General features: G+C 44.4%; 1 protein-coding gene and 1 pseudogene across 9 annotated transcripts in view; one reads left to right on the top strand and one right to left on the bottom strand.

The window, feature by feature from the left end:
• Positions 1 to 10,948, top strand: part of Mipp1 (Multiple inositol polyphosphate phosphatase 1) — a 1,171,163-nt gene that overhangs the window by 861,011 nt on the left and 299,204 nt on the right. The gene's annotated exons all lie outside the window — the stretch shown is intronic.
• Positions 9,431 to 10,765, bottom strand: LOC137252852 (poly(ADP-ribose) glycohydrolase-like; annotated as a pseudogene).

The raw sequence follows: 10,948 nt of genomic DNA on the forward strand, positions 1-10,948 counted from the left end.
ACGAATATAAATCTTTTACAGACAACCACTTTGCTGCCCTCCCTATTCCAACTGATGCCCGCCAAGGAAAGCGTCCTTTCCGCAAGGTCATTGAATCCGCCTCGGCTCGTTTCATTCCCGCCGGTAGAATTCCCGAAATTCGGCCCCACTTCCCGGCAGAGGCCGCAAGTTTAGCGAGAGAACGTGACCTTATAAGACAGCTCGATCCCGGCGACCCCCAAATAATGGATATAAACCAACGCATCAGATTGCTTGTGGATGAATACAAGCGGGCGAAATGGGAGGAGCACCTAAGCAGTTGTAACCTCCCTGCCGGTGTAGTTAAACTTTGGTCCACCGTAAAGTCCCTATCGAATCCGTCTAGGCACAATAACAAAGTTTCCATCGCCTTTGGCGATAAGGTACTGTCGGATACGAAAAAATGGGCGAGCGCTTTCTGCCGACAATATATAATGCATTCTACGGTCGACAAAGATAGATGGAGGGCCAACAGACGCGCACATAAACATAAATTCAGCGCATCACCTATTACCATCACCGCCAAAGAGGTTGAATATGCCATCTGTCATGCTAAAGCATCCAAAGCAGTGGGCCCAGACGGCATAGCCATGCCGATGCTTAAAAGCCTAGGGAAAGAGGGTTTCAAATATTTAGCACATGTCTTCAAACTGTCTCTTTCCACCTTTGTCATACCCGAAAAATGGAAAATGGCCAAGGTGGTTCCGCTACTAAATCCTGGGAAACCAGCTAACATAGGATAGTCATATCGCCCGATATCTCTCTTATCGCCAGTGGCCAAGACGCTTGAAGCCATTTTACTCCCCTACTTCAAAGCAAATTTGCAGCTAGCCTGCCATCAAAATGGCTTTAGAAAACTCCATAGCACCACCACCGCGCTAAATGCCATCAGCACCCAGATAAATTGCGTTTTAAATCAAAATCCCCACCATAGAACAGTACTCGTAGCGCTAGACTTATCAAAAGCTTTTGATACGGTCAACCATGGCACGTTACTGCAAGACCTGGAAGGGTCTATCCTTCCCCCATGTCTTAAAAAGTGGACCGCAAATTATCTGGGTGGTCGGCAAGCATCGGTACAATTTAGAAATGAAACATAAAAACCAAGAAGAATTAAACAGGGGTGACACAGGGTGGTGTCCTATCCCCACTTTTGTGAAATTTCTACATATCTAAGCTAGCTTCGCCACCAGAAGGAGATACTATCGTTTCCTACGCCGATGACTGCACAATAATGGCAACAGGCCCAGGCCCACGGATCGATGAGCTTTGCAACAGAATAAACGGCTACCTCTCTGATCTCTCCAGTTTTTTCGCCTCGCGAAACCTGGCATTATCACCGACTAAGTCCTCCGCGACCTTATCTACAACACGGACATCCCAAATGTCGACCATTTTGAACATCCACGTCGGTGGCACTACGCTACCGACAGTCCTACGCCCCAAAATCTTGGGTGTGACGTTTGATCAGGATCTACATTTTGGTGAGCACGCAGCCGCAATTGTACCGAAAATCCAGAGCCGTAATAAAATCCTCAAATCCCTTGCTGGCAGTACTTGCGGAAAAGACAAAGAAACGCTCATTACCACTTTCAAAGCAATTGGCCAGCCGATTGGATGCTACGCGTCCTCTATATGGTCGCCAAGCCTCAAAATAACCCACTAGAAAAAGCTACAGGCCTGCCAAAATACTGCGCTCAGAACCGCCACGGGCTGTCTTATGTCCCCAGAACACCATCTACATAATGAGGCGAGAATGCTCCCCATCAGGGAGAGAAATGAGATGCTAACCAAGCAGTTCCTATTGAATACCCAGAAACCTGGGCATCCCAACAGACATCTGATTGATGAGCCAACACCGCCTAGGGACTTAAGGAGTCATCTCGGCACCTGAGAACTCAGCTATATGAAGCAAAAAACACAAGCAGGTCCTTGGTGAACTCCGCAAACAGGCGTGGGCAGGGGAGCGTGTCTTCCGTATGGTCATTGAATCCGCCTCGGCACATTTCATTACCCGCCGGGAGAATCCCGAAATCCGGCCCCATTTCCTGGCGGAGGCCGCGAGCTTTGCGAGGGAACGCGACCTTATAAGACAGCTTGATCCAGGCGACCCCCAAATAAGGGATATAAACCAACGCATCAGATTGCTTGTGGACGAACACAAGCGGTCGAAATGGGAAGAGCACCTAAGAGGTTGTAACCTCTCTACCGGTGTAGGTAAACTTTGGTCCACCATAAAGTCCCTATCGAATCCGACTAAGCACAAAGACAAAGTCTCCATCGCCTTTGGCGATAAGGTGCTGTCGGATGCGTAAAAATGCGCGAGCGCTTTCTGCCGACAATATATAATGCATCCTACGGTCGACAAAGATAGACGGAGAGCCAATAGACACGCACATAAACACAAATTCAGCGCGTCGCCAATCACCATCACCGCTAGAGAGGTTGAGGACGCCATTGGTCGCGCTAAACCATCCAAAGCAGTGTGCCCAGACGGCATAGCCATGCCGATGCTTAAAAACCTAGGAAAAGAGGGTTTCAAATATTTAGCGCATGTCTTCAACCTGTCTCTCTCCACCTTTGCCATACCAGAGAAATGGAAAATGGCCAAGGTGGTCCCGCTACTAAATCCTGGGAAACCAGCTAACGTAGGTGAGTCATATCGTCCGATATCTCTCCTATCGCCAGTGGCAAAGACGCTTGAAGCCATTTTGCTCCCTTATTTCCAAGCACATTTGCAGCTAGCCCCTCATCAGCATGGCTTCAGAAAACTCTATAGCACTACCTCCGCGCTAAATGTCATTAGCACCCAGATAAATTGCGGTTTGAATCAATACCCCCACCATAGAACAGTACTCGTAGCGCTAGACCTATCAAAAGCCTTTGATACGGTCAACCATGGCTCATTACTGCAAGACCTGGAAGGGTCTACCCTTCCCCCATGTCTTAAAAGGTGGACCGCAAATTATCTGGGTGTTCGGCAGGCATCGGTGCAATTCAGAAACGAAACATCAAAACCAAGGAGAATTAAACAAGGGGTGCCACAGGCTGGTGTCCTATCCCCACCTTTGTTTAATTTCTACATATCTAAGCTACCTTCACCACCGGAAGGAGTCACAATCGTTTCCTACGCCGATGACTGCACAATAATGGCCACAGGCCCAGGCCCAAAGATCGATGAGCTATGCAATAAAATAAACGGCTATCTCCCTGATCTCTCCAGTTTTTTCGCCTCGCGAAACCTGGCATTGTCACCGACTAAATCTTCCGCGACCTTATTTACAACATGGACGCCCCAAATGTCGACCATATTGAACATCCACGTCGATGGCACTACGCTACCGACTGTCCTACACCCCAAAATCTTGGGTGTGACGTTTGATCAGGATCTACATTTTGGTGCGCACGCAACCGCAATTGTTCCGAGAATTCAGAGCCGTAATAAAATCCTCAAATCCCTTGCTGGCAGTACCTGGGGAAAAGATAAAGAAACGCTCATGACCACATAAAAAGCAATTAGCCAGCCGATTACGTGCTACGCGTCACCCATATGGGCTCCAAGCCTAAAAACTACCCACTGGAAGAAACTACAGGCCTGCCAAAATACTGCTCTCAGAGTCGCCACGGGCTGTCTTCTTATGTCCCCAGAACACCATCTGCATAATGAGGCGAGAATACTCCCCATCAGGGAGAGAAATGAGATGCTGACCAAACAGTTTCTGTTGAATACCCAGAAACCTGGGCATCCCAACAGACATCTGATTGACGAACCAGCACCGCCTAGGGGCCTAAGGAGTCATTTCCGTAAGCATTTTGAGGAAATACGGCACCTGAGAACCCAGCCGTATGAAGCGAAAAAACACAAGCAGGTCCTTGGTGAACTCCATAGACAGGCGTCGGATCTTTATGTCGGGAATTGCCCGGTGAATCCAGTACTTGAAGAAAAATATCCAGAACTGGCGGAAGGGGAACGCATACTCCCCAGGGAAACGCGTGTCACTCTTGCTCAACTTCGTTTTGGATACTGTAACAGGTTAAACTCTTACCTATCCAGAAACAACCCCGACATACAAAATGTATGCCCCGCTTGCAATGTGTCCCCACATGACACCAACCATCTCTTTAATTGTAATGTGGAACCAACGCCTCTAACACCCCTTTCCTTATGGTCCACCCCTGTTGAAACGGCAAGTTTCCTTGGACTCCCGTTAGAGGATATTGATGACAATTTGTGATCGGTCGCGGCTATTAGGTGGGGCGAGCATTGCTACAACAACAACAACCTACAACCCGCCCCAAAACTCCTAAGATAATAGCCCGTCTACATCTAGACAGGCACTAGCGAGACAGGAATCAGAAAAACCAGATTCAAACGGGGACAAAAATGTGACATCCTGTCATACGAATTCCAGCACAGGTGTGCTTTTAGGAACTGCTCGCGTACACATTCACCATAATGGTACCGACTTCTCCGCGCGGGCATTAATTGATTCAGGGTCTGAATGTTCCTTTATAACTGAAAGACTAAAACGCAGAATCAATTTGTCAGCGTGGAAAATGCATATCCAAGTTTCAGGCATCACAAATGCGGTGTCAGCTTAGGTGAAAAAAGCATCCAAATCATCCATCACTGGGAATCTTCCATCCTGCCATATCAACGCCATGACTATGCAGGCATTCCCAGACTTGGTTTTGGCAGACAAGAGGTTTTACGTCAACGAAGACGTAGACCTCATACTTGGAGGAGACATATATCCCCAAATTATACTGAGCGGACTGAAAAAGAATTTACTAAATGCACGTTTGGTCGCATAGAAGCACCGAGTCCACCGAAGAGCATAATGTCATTCTACAACGAGGTTGCGTTAGACAATCAATTAAACGCCTTCTGGGAGGTAGAAAATGTGGAAAAATGGAATGCCCATTCCGATATCTTCTATTTTAAATCAGGCGCGTTGGAAAACCCTGAAAACATTACGAAACGAACAATATTATCGGCAATCGCCAAACTTTTCGACCCCTTAGGATGGTTTGCACCAATGGTCATCGTGGCGAAAATACTCATGCAGAGTATATGGTTAGAGGGCACAGCTTAGGACGAACCAGTATCGACTAGTACATTGGAACGTTGGAAAAATTTCACAGAACAGTACCACGAAATAGACAGCATTATGATACCGCTATGGGTAAATTTTACGCCAGAGAACGACATCGAAATACGTGGTTTTTGCGATGAATCGGAAAAGGCATATGCAGCACCAATCTACATGCGCGCAAAAAGGGACGATACAATTTTCACAAATCTCTTGCTAGCCAAAACCCGAGTAGCCCCAGTGAAGACTATATCACTTCCACGTCTAGAACTCTGTGGAGCAGCTCTGCTCGCAGAAATAACCGAATCCATTTTTAGGAACATTAGAATGGGACCCGTAAAACTACGTCTATGGATGTATTCAACCATAGTGCTCGCGTAGATAAGGAAACTGCCCTATACCTGGTCCACTTGCGTCGCACATCGGATCACCAAGATCATCGACATGGTCGGAAATAAGGACTGGCTTCACGTGTACTCAGAATCTAACCCAGCGGATTTGGGAAGCAGAGGACTACTAGCGTCCCTACTTGGTCAACAATTCGTTGTGATGGCAGGGACCTTCTTGGCTGCAAGAAGACAATTCCCACTGGCCAGCACAAGACACCGAATACCACACGTCCGTTGAGGAGAAGAGGGCACAATCATATGCCACGACAAGGGTAGATCATATAGACATTCTCGGCCGATTTTCACATTTACCCAGGGCTTTGAAGGTTCTATCCTATATTAGGAGACTTTATAAACGAACTCATCCAGCAACAAAAGCCTCGTTTCACGAAAAGTCGTGCATAATCTCAGCCGATGAAATTAAGGTAACGACTCAAGTGTTAATCAAAGTATGTCATAAACGATTCTACGGTACAGAGTACGTAAAATTGAAAAATAGGGAACCTATTGATCGAAATATTGAAATACTGTCACTCAACCCATACCTCGACAAAGATGATATTATTAGAACAGGGGGGCGTCTAGGGGCTTCAAAAGACTTTTCATATAACGAGCGTCATCCGGTTGTCTTACCTTACAATTGTAGGCTGTCTCGCCTTACAGTAATGATGTTTCATAATGATTCCCTTCATGGCGAGAACCAGCTCATGCTCCGTCTCATCCGAACCCAATACTGGATACCGAATGTCAAGACCATGATCAGAGCCATCATCCACAATTGCAAAAACTGCATTATTCACCGAAAGCAGGCGCAGTCCCAACTTATGGGTACCCTTCCCTGCGAACGGACTGCTTGTACCCGCGTGTTCACCAATACCGGGGTAGACTTTGCGGAGCCTTTCGTCATCAAAAGCTACCGCGGTAGGGGATGTCGACTGTCCAAAGGCTACGTATGCCTTTTTGTCTGTTTCTCCACTAACGCCACTCGCAGCCTTTTCGCGTTTTACCGCGAGAAGAGGATGTCCGAAAAACATCTACTCCGACAATGGTACAAACTTTTTCGGAGCGTCAAGATCTTTACGATACGAATTTAAAGCCTTTCTGGCAGAAAGCCGAGACAAAACAGTCTCAAGGTATAGCCATCAAGCATTAAACTGGCATTTTATTCCCGCCGCGGCTCCACATATGGGCGGTTTGTGGGAGGCGGAAGTGAAGAGCTTCAAAAGCCACTTCAAAAAGATCGCGTTTCCCCATAAGCACACAATGGAGGAGTTCCAAGCACTTTTGTGCAGGATTGAGGCGTGCCTCAACTCGCGCCCGCTCAGTCCATGGTCGAAGGACCCAAACTCCAGGAACCACTAATTAACTCCAGGACATTTCCTAACGGGCAGCCACCTACTGGCTCCGCCAGAACCAGATGCTAGTGAGAGTTCTGCCTCGATGATCAATCGGTGGCAGAAACTCTAAGCCCTCCATCATACTTTCTGCAAGCGATGGAAAACCGAATATCTATCCGAACTTCAAAAGCGTGTGAAGTGAAAGCATCCCAAACACAATATACAAGTGGGAGATCTCGCTATCCTCAAAGAGGACAACGTATCGTCCAACGAATGGAGGCTGGGTAGAGTGGTCAGGGTACACCCCGGCGAAGATAACCGAATACGTGTAGTTGACCTTCTGACAGAGAAGGGTCAGGTGAAACGACTATTGGTCAAACTGATCCTCCTCCCAACGGAGGAGATGGATTGCGAGAAGGCCAATAGCTCCTCCGTTCCTCTGCCGCACTCCCTTCCGAACCTGCCTTTAAATTTTCAGAAAAATAAACCCCAGCTCTCGTTCACCCGAAACGAGGCCAAACAACAACTCTAATGCAGATCCGCATCTGCCTCTGAAAACAAAGGCATTCTCCGGCCCATTAAATTTTTTAAATTTTCAAAAAAAATTCAAACCCTAAATTCACTCGCTCACCCCGAGCGAGGACACCACAACCCTAACGCAGATCCGCTATCTGCCACAGAACACATATGCACTCGGCCAACGGCACGAGGCCAACAGGAATTTTGTCAAGATAATCCAATTTTTTAAAAATCAAATAAGAACCCTTTTAGATGCTTTAAAGTTTTCTTCCTTATTACAAAAATGTATAATAATCTGAAGAAAGACTTCTTCTGCCTATAGCAGAATCCCTCAAATATTTTTTGGTTATATTTGGCGCACTGCGGCCCGAACCGCGAGTGCTGAAACGTATATTTTTATTCAAACAAACGGAGTTGAATTTCGTTTGTTAACTTAGTTTAATTTTGTTGGTTATTTTAACCAACCTTTATACAACCGTGCGCTGACAGCATCTTTTGATTTAAAAATTGAAGGTCAACTATTGGAGACACAAGGACTATGCATACCTTCCAATAATAAAATATTCATTAAATCTGTTAGCGAAAAATTAGCAAACAATGAACGAAATTTAGTTGAATTTTTGGAGGAATGTATACAAGGCGGCCACCGTGGTGTGATGGTAGCGTGCTCCGCCTACCACACCGTATGCTCTGGGTTCGCACCCCGGGCAAAGCAACATCAAAATTTTAGAAATAAGGTTTTTAAATTAGAAGAAAATTTTTCTAAGCGGGGTCGCCCCTCGGCAGTGTTTGGCAAGCGCTCCGGGTGTATTTCTGCCATGAAAAGCTCTCAGTGAAAACTGATCTGCCTTGCAGATGCCGTTCGGAGTCCGGTCAATTTGTAGGGAAAAATCAAGAGGAGCACGACGCAAATTGGAAGAGAAGCTCGGCCTTAGATCTCTTCGGAGTTTATCGCGCTTTACATTTATTTATTTTTTTTTTGTATACAAGGTTTTCAGCGTAGCACAATTGAATTGAAACATTTATGTTTGGAATATATGACGCCATGGTTAAAGAATTTAATAAAATTTGCAATATAATGATGATGCTAAGAAAGCAAAAGTTGCGCATATTTTAGATAAATTAATACATTTAACAATTGAACAAAAAGAAATGTATCCATCGGTGCAAGCGATAATTTGGAGCTCTGTTGGATAAATTCCTGAACTAATTGAAATGGTTCTCGATAATTTTCTGCACAAGTCGGTAGCTTATGGTTTGGGTTCAACACGGGTGGAGATTATGGCAGATACGTCAGTAGCACTTACTTCGGAAAATGTACAATTGGTTTCGAAGAAGATTATAACGCGGATATGTCGCGTTATGGATAAGACTTGTACAAATCCTACACAGTACCTGGAACAGCATATGATGTGGGATGATATTACTGTTTTGATTTATATTTACCTACTTCCGTTAGCAGCTGTAATTACAATGCGTACGTTTGCTCTACAACGTAGTTTCTGACAAAAATATTCTTGAAAAAAATGTCATCCATCTCGCATGGGAGTTTACATTTTGATCCTACTAATTATGTTATTATATTTCATTGTGCCATTTTCAATGGCTTTTTTTTTTAGTAGCTACCACATATATTTCTTCTCGTTCTACGATTAGGTTAGGTTAGTTTCTACGACTACTTTAAAGTACAATTTAAAAATATATAAAATATTTTTGATTTAAAATTTAATTATATACCTTTTTTTGTTATTTTTTCGGTGTTGTTGAATCTTTATTTTCGACTTTTTTGTTGCTAAGACATATGCGTTTTGTAACGGGACCATTATTTGCTTTTGCTGTATAACATAGATCTAGCATTTCTAGTAGCGAGCGTTGACGACCCTGTGAGCCTGTGCTCTTCTCTGCTAGTGATGGTAAGGGTTTTGCGTTATTTGTTTCTGTTTTTCTAGTCTCGCTTGTGAAACCAGTACCAATTTCATTTTCCCCAATATCAGTTGGTTGTGATGTTGTGGTGAGATGTACTGTAGCTTCGGGCATTCATCACCTTCGTTGTGCTAGCTGACGGTGAGGTCGATCAAAGTGTGGTTATAGACGAAGCTTTTGTGGGATTGCTATCAGCATCCTCAACTTCTGTATCCGAGGAGGTGGCGAATATATCTTCACTCAAATTGCTTCGCCGCGACGTTGAGGATGCAGAGGAAATCGCATTTCCATTTGCATTTGATGTTTGCGGTTTCAACCAGCATTTCATTAAATTTGGCAAACTCTTAATCTTTGGTGAGTCGGCTTTCGTCTTCGGGCTGCGCTTCAAAGTGTTACTAATGCAGCCGTAAATAGGATTGTACAGCTCATTCGATGTCATATTTTGACTTTGATAGCTAGTTAGAAAGTTCCATAAATCCTTTACACACACATTATGTTCCAAAAGAAATGTGTTCATGCGATGTACTTCTTCCCGTAAGTTAGCATCACCAAAAGTAAAATATGCCAAAGGTCGTTGAGTTATTGTGCACACTATAAGTTTTATTAAAGCTTTCCAACGAGAATCACCTCCAACTGCACCAGAGCCCCAATTACCTGATACTACACCAGGTGGTGCTGAACTTAGTGTATGTTGAAATCCAACATAAGCTTTATTCAATTCACGTTTAATCAAATCTTCACGATATTGATGTTGTGATGGCATAAAATATAAAGCATCGATAGCTACAATATGCGTTTGACGATGACGTGAACTATCAAATGGTATACAATCATCATGATTTCCAGCCCATTCGAAAGTATTTGCATAATTGTTGTAGTCGCTGTACCGTTCGGCAGCGACCATCAATAGGGCTTCGGTAGGTCGTAAACGTTCCGTAAATAATTTGGAAATAAGCAGCTCTGGACATATGACAAAACGTATTTCTTCTTGCATATATTATACGTGGTAGCGATTCACTCTCATCTAAATCATCTTCGAACAAACGATGTAGAGCACCAAAATTCCATTGATTTTCATATTGTGTATTGTACGAGATTATGGCCGATTGCAGCTCCTTGCTATTATTAATGGGCTGTAATAAGGATTTTTCAATCATTTCCCAACGTGATTCTATAGTGAACTACCATCTTCTGCAGTCACTGGGTATTAACTTTTACTAGAGCATGGTAAACGGACATGCGTCGCATCCCATTTATGGTGAGCACGTAAAAGACGTGGGGCGCAGTGATAGAGCACTGTATGTGTGTCGCTGGGACGAACCGGCGGTACATGTTCCAATTCGAATTCACTCAAACCGCGATATATTTGATTCATTGAACAGCTTCGCCAATCCAGTTTCTGACTACTGCACTCACTATCAGTCCCCGCACTAATTCCACTACTGCCAGCACTAATATCGCTGCTACCGCTTCCACCTTTGGCCATAGCGCGTGCACAAGCTATTGTAATGCGTTTGCAATTAGTTGCAGACTTGTAAATTGTTTGATTAAATATGCGAAAAATTTTGCAAAAATATGGAGGAATATTTAACCAATTGAAATTCAGTATACACAAACATATTTTGTTTGATTTCGGGGATATTCGCGAGGCTTTCAATACGTCGAAACT

The sequence above is a fragment of the Eurosta solidaginis genome, chromosome 5, assembly GCF_040869045.1.
Source record: "Eurosta solidaginis isolate ZX-2024a chromosome 5, ASM4086904v1, whole genome shotgun sequence".
NCBI classification, from domain to species: Eukaryota; Metazoa; Arthropoda; class Insecta; order Diptera; family Tephritidae; genus Eurosta; species Eurosta solidaginis.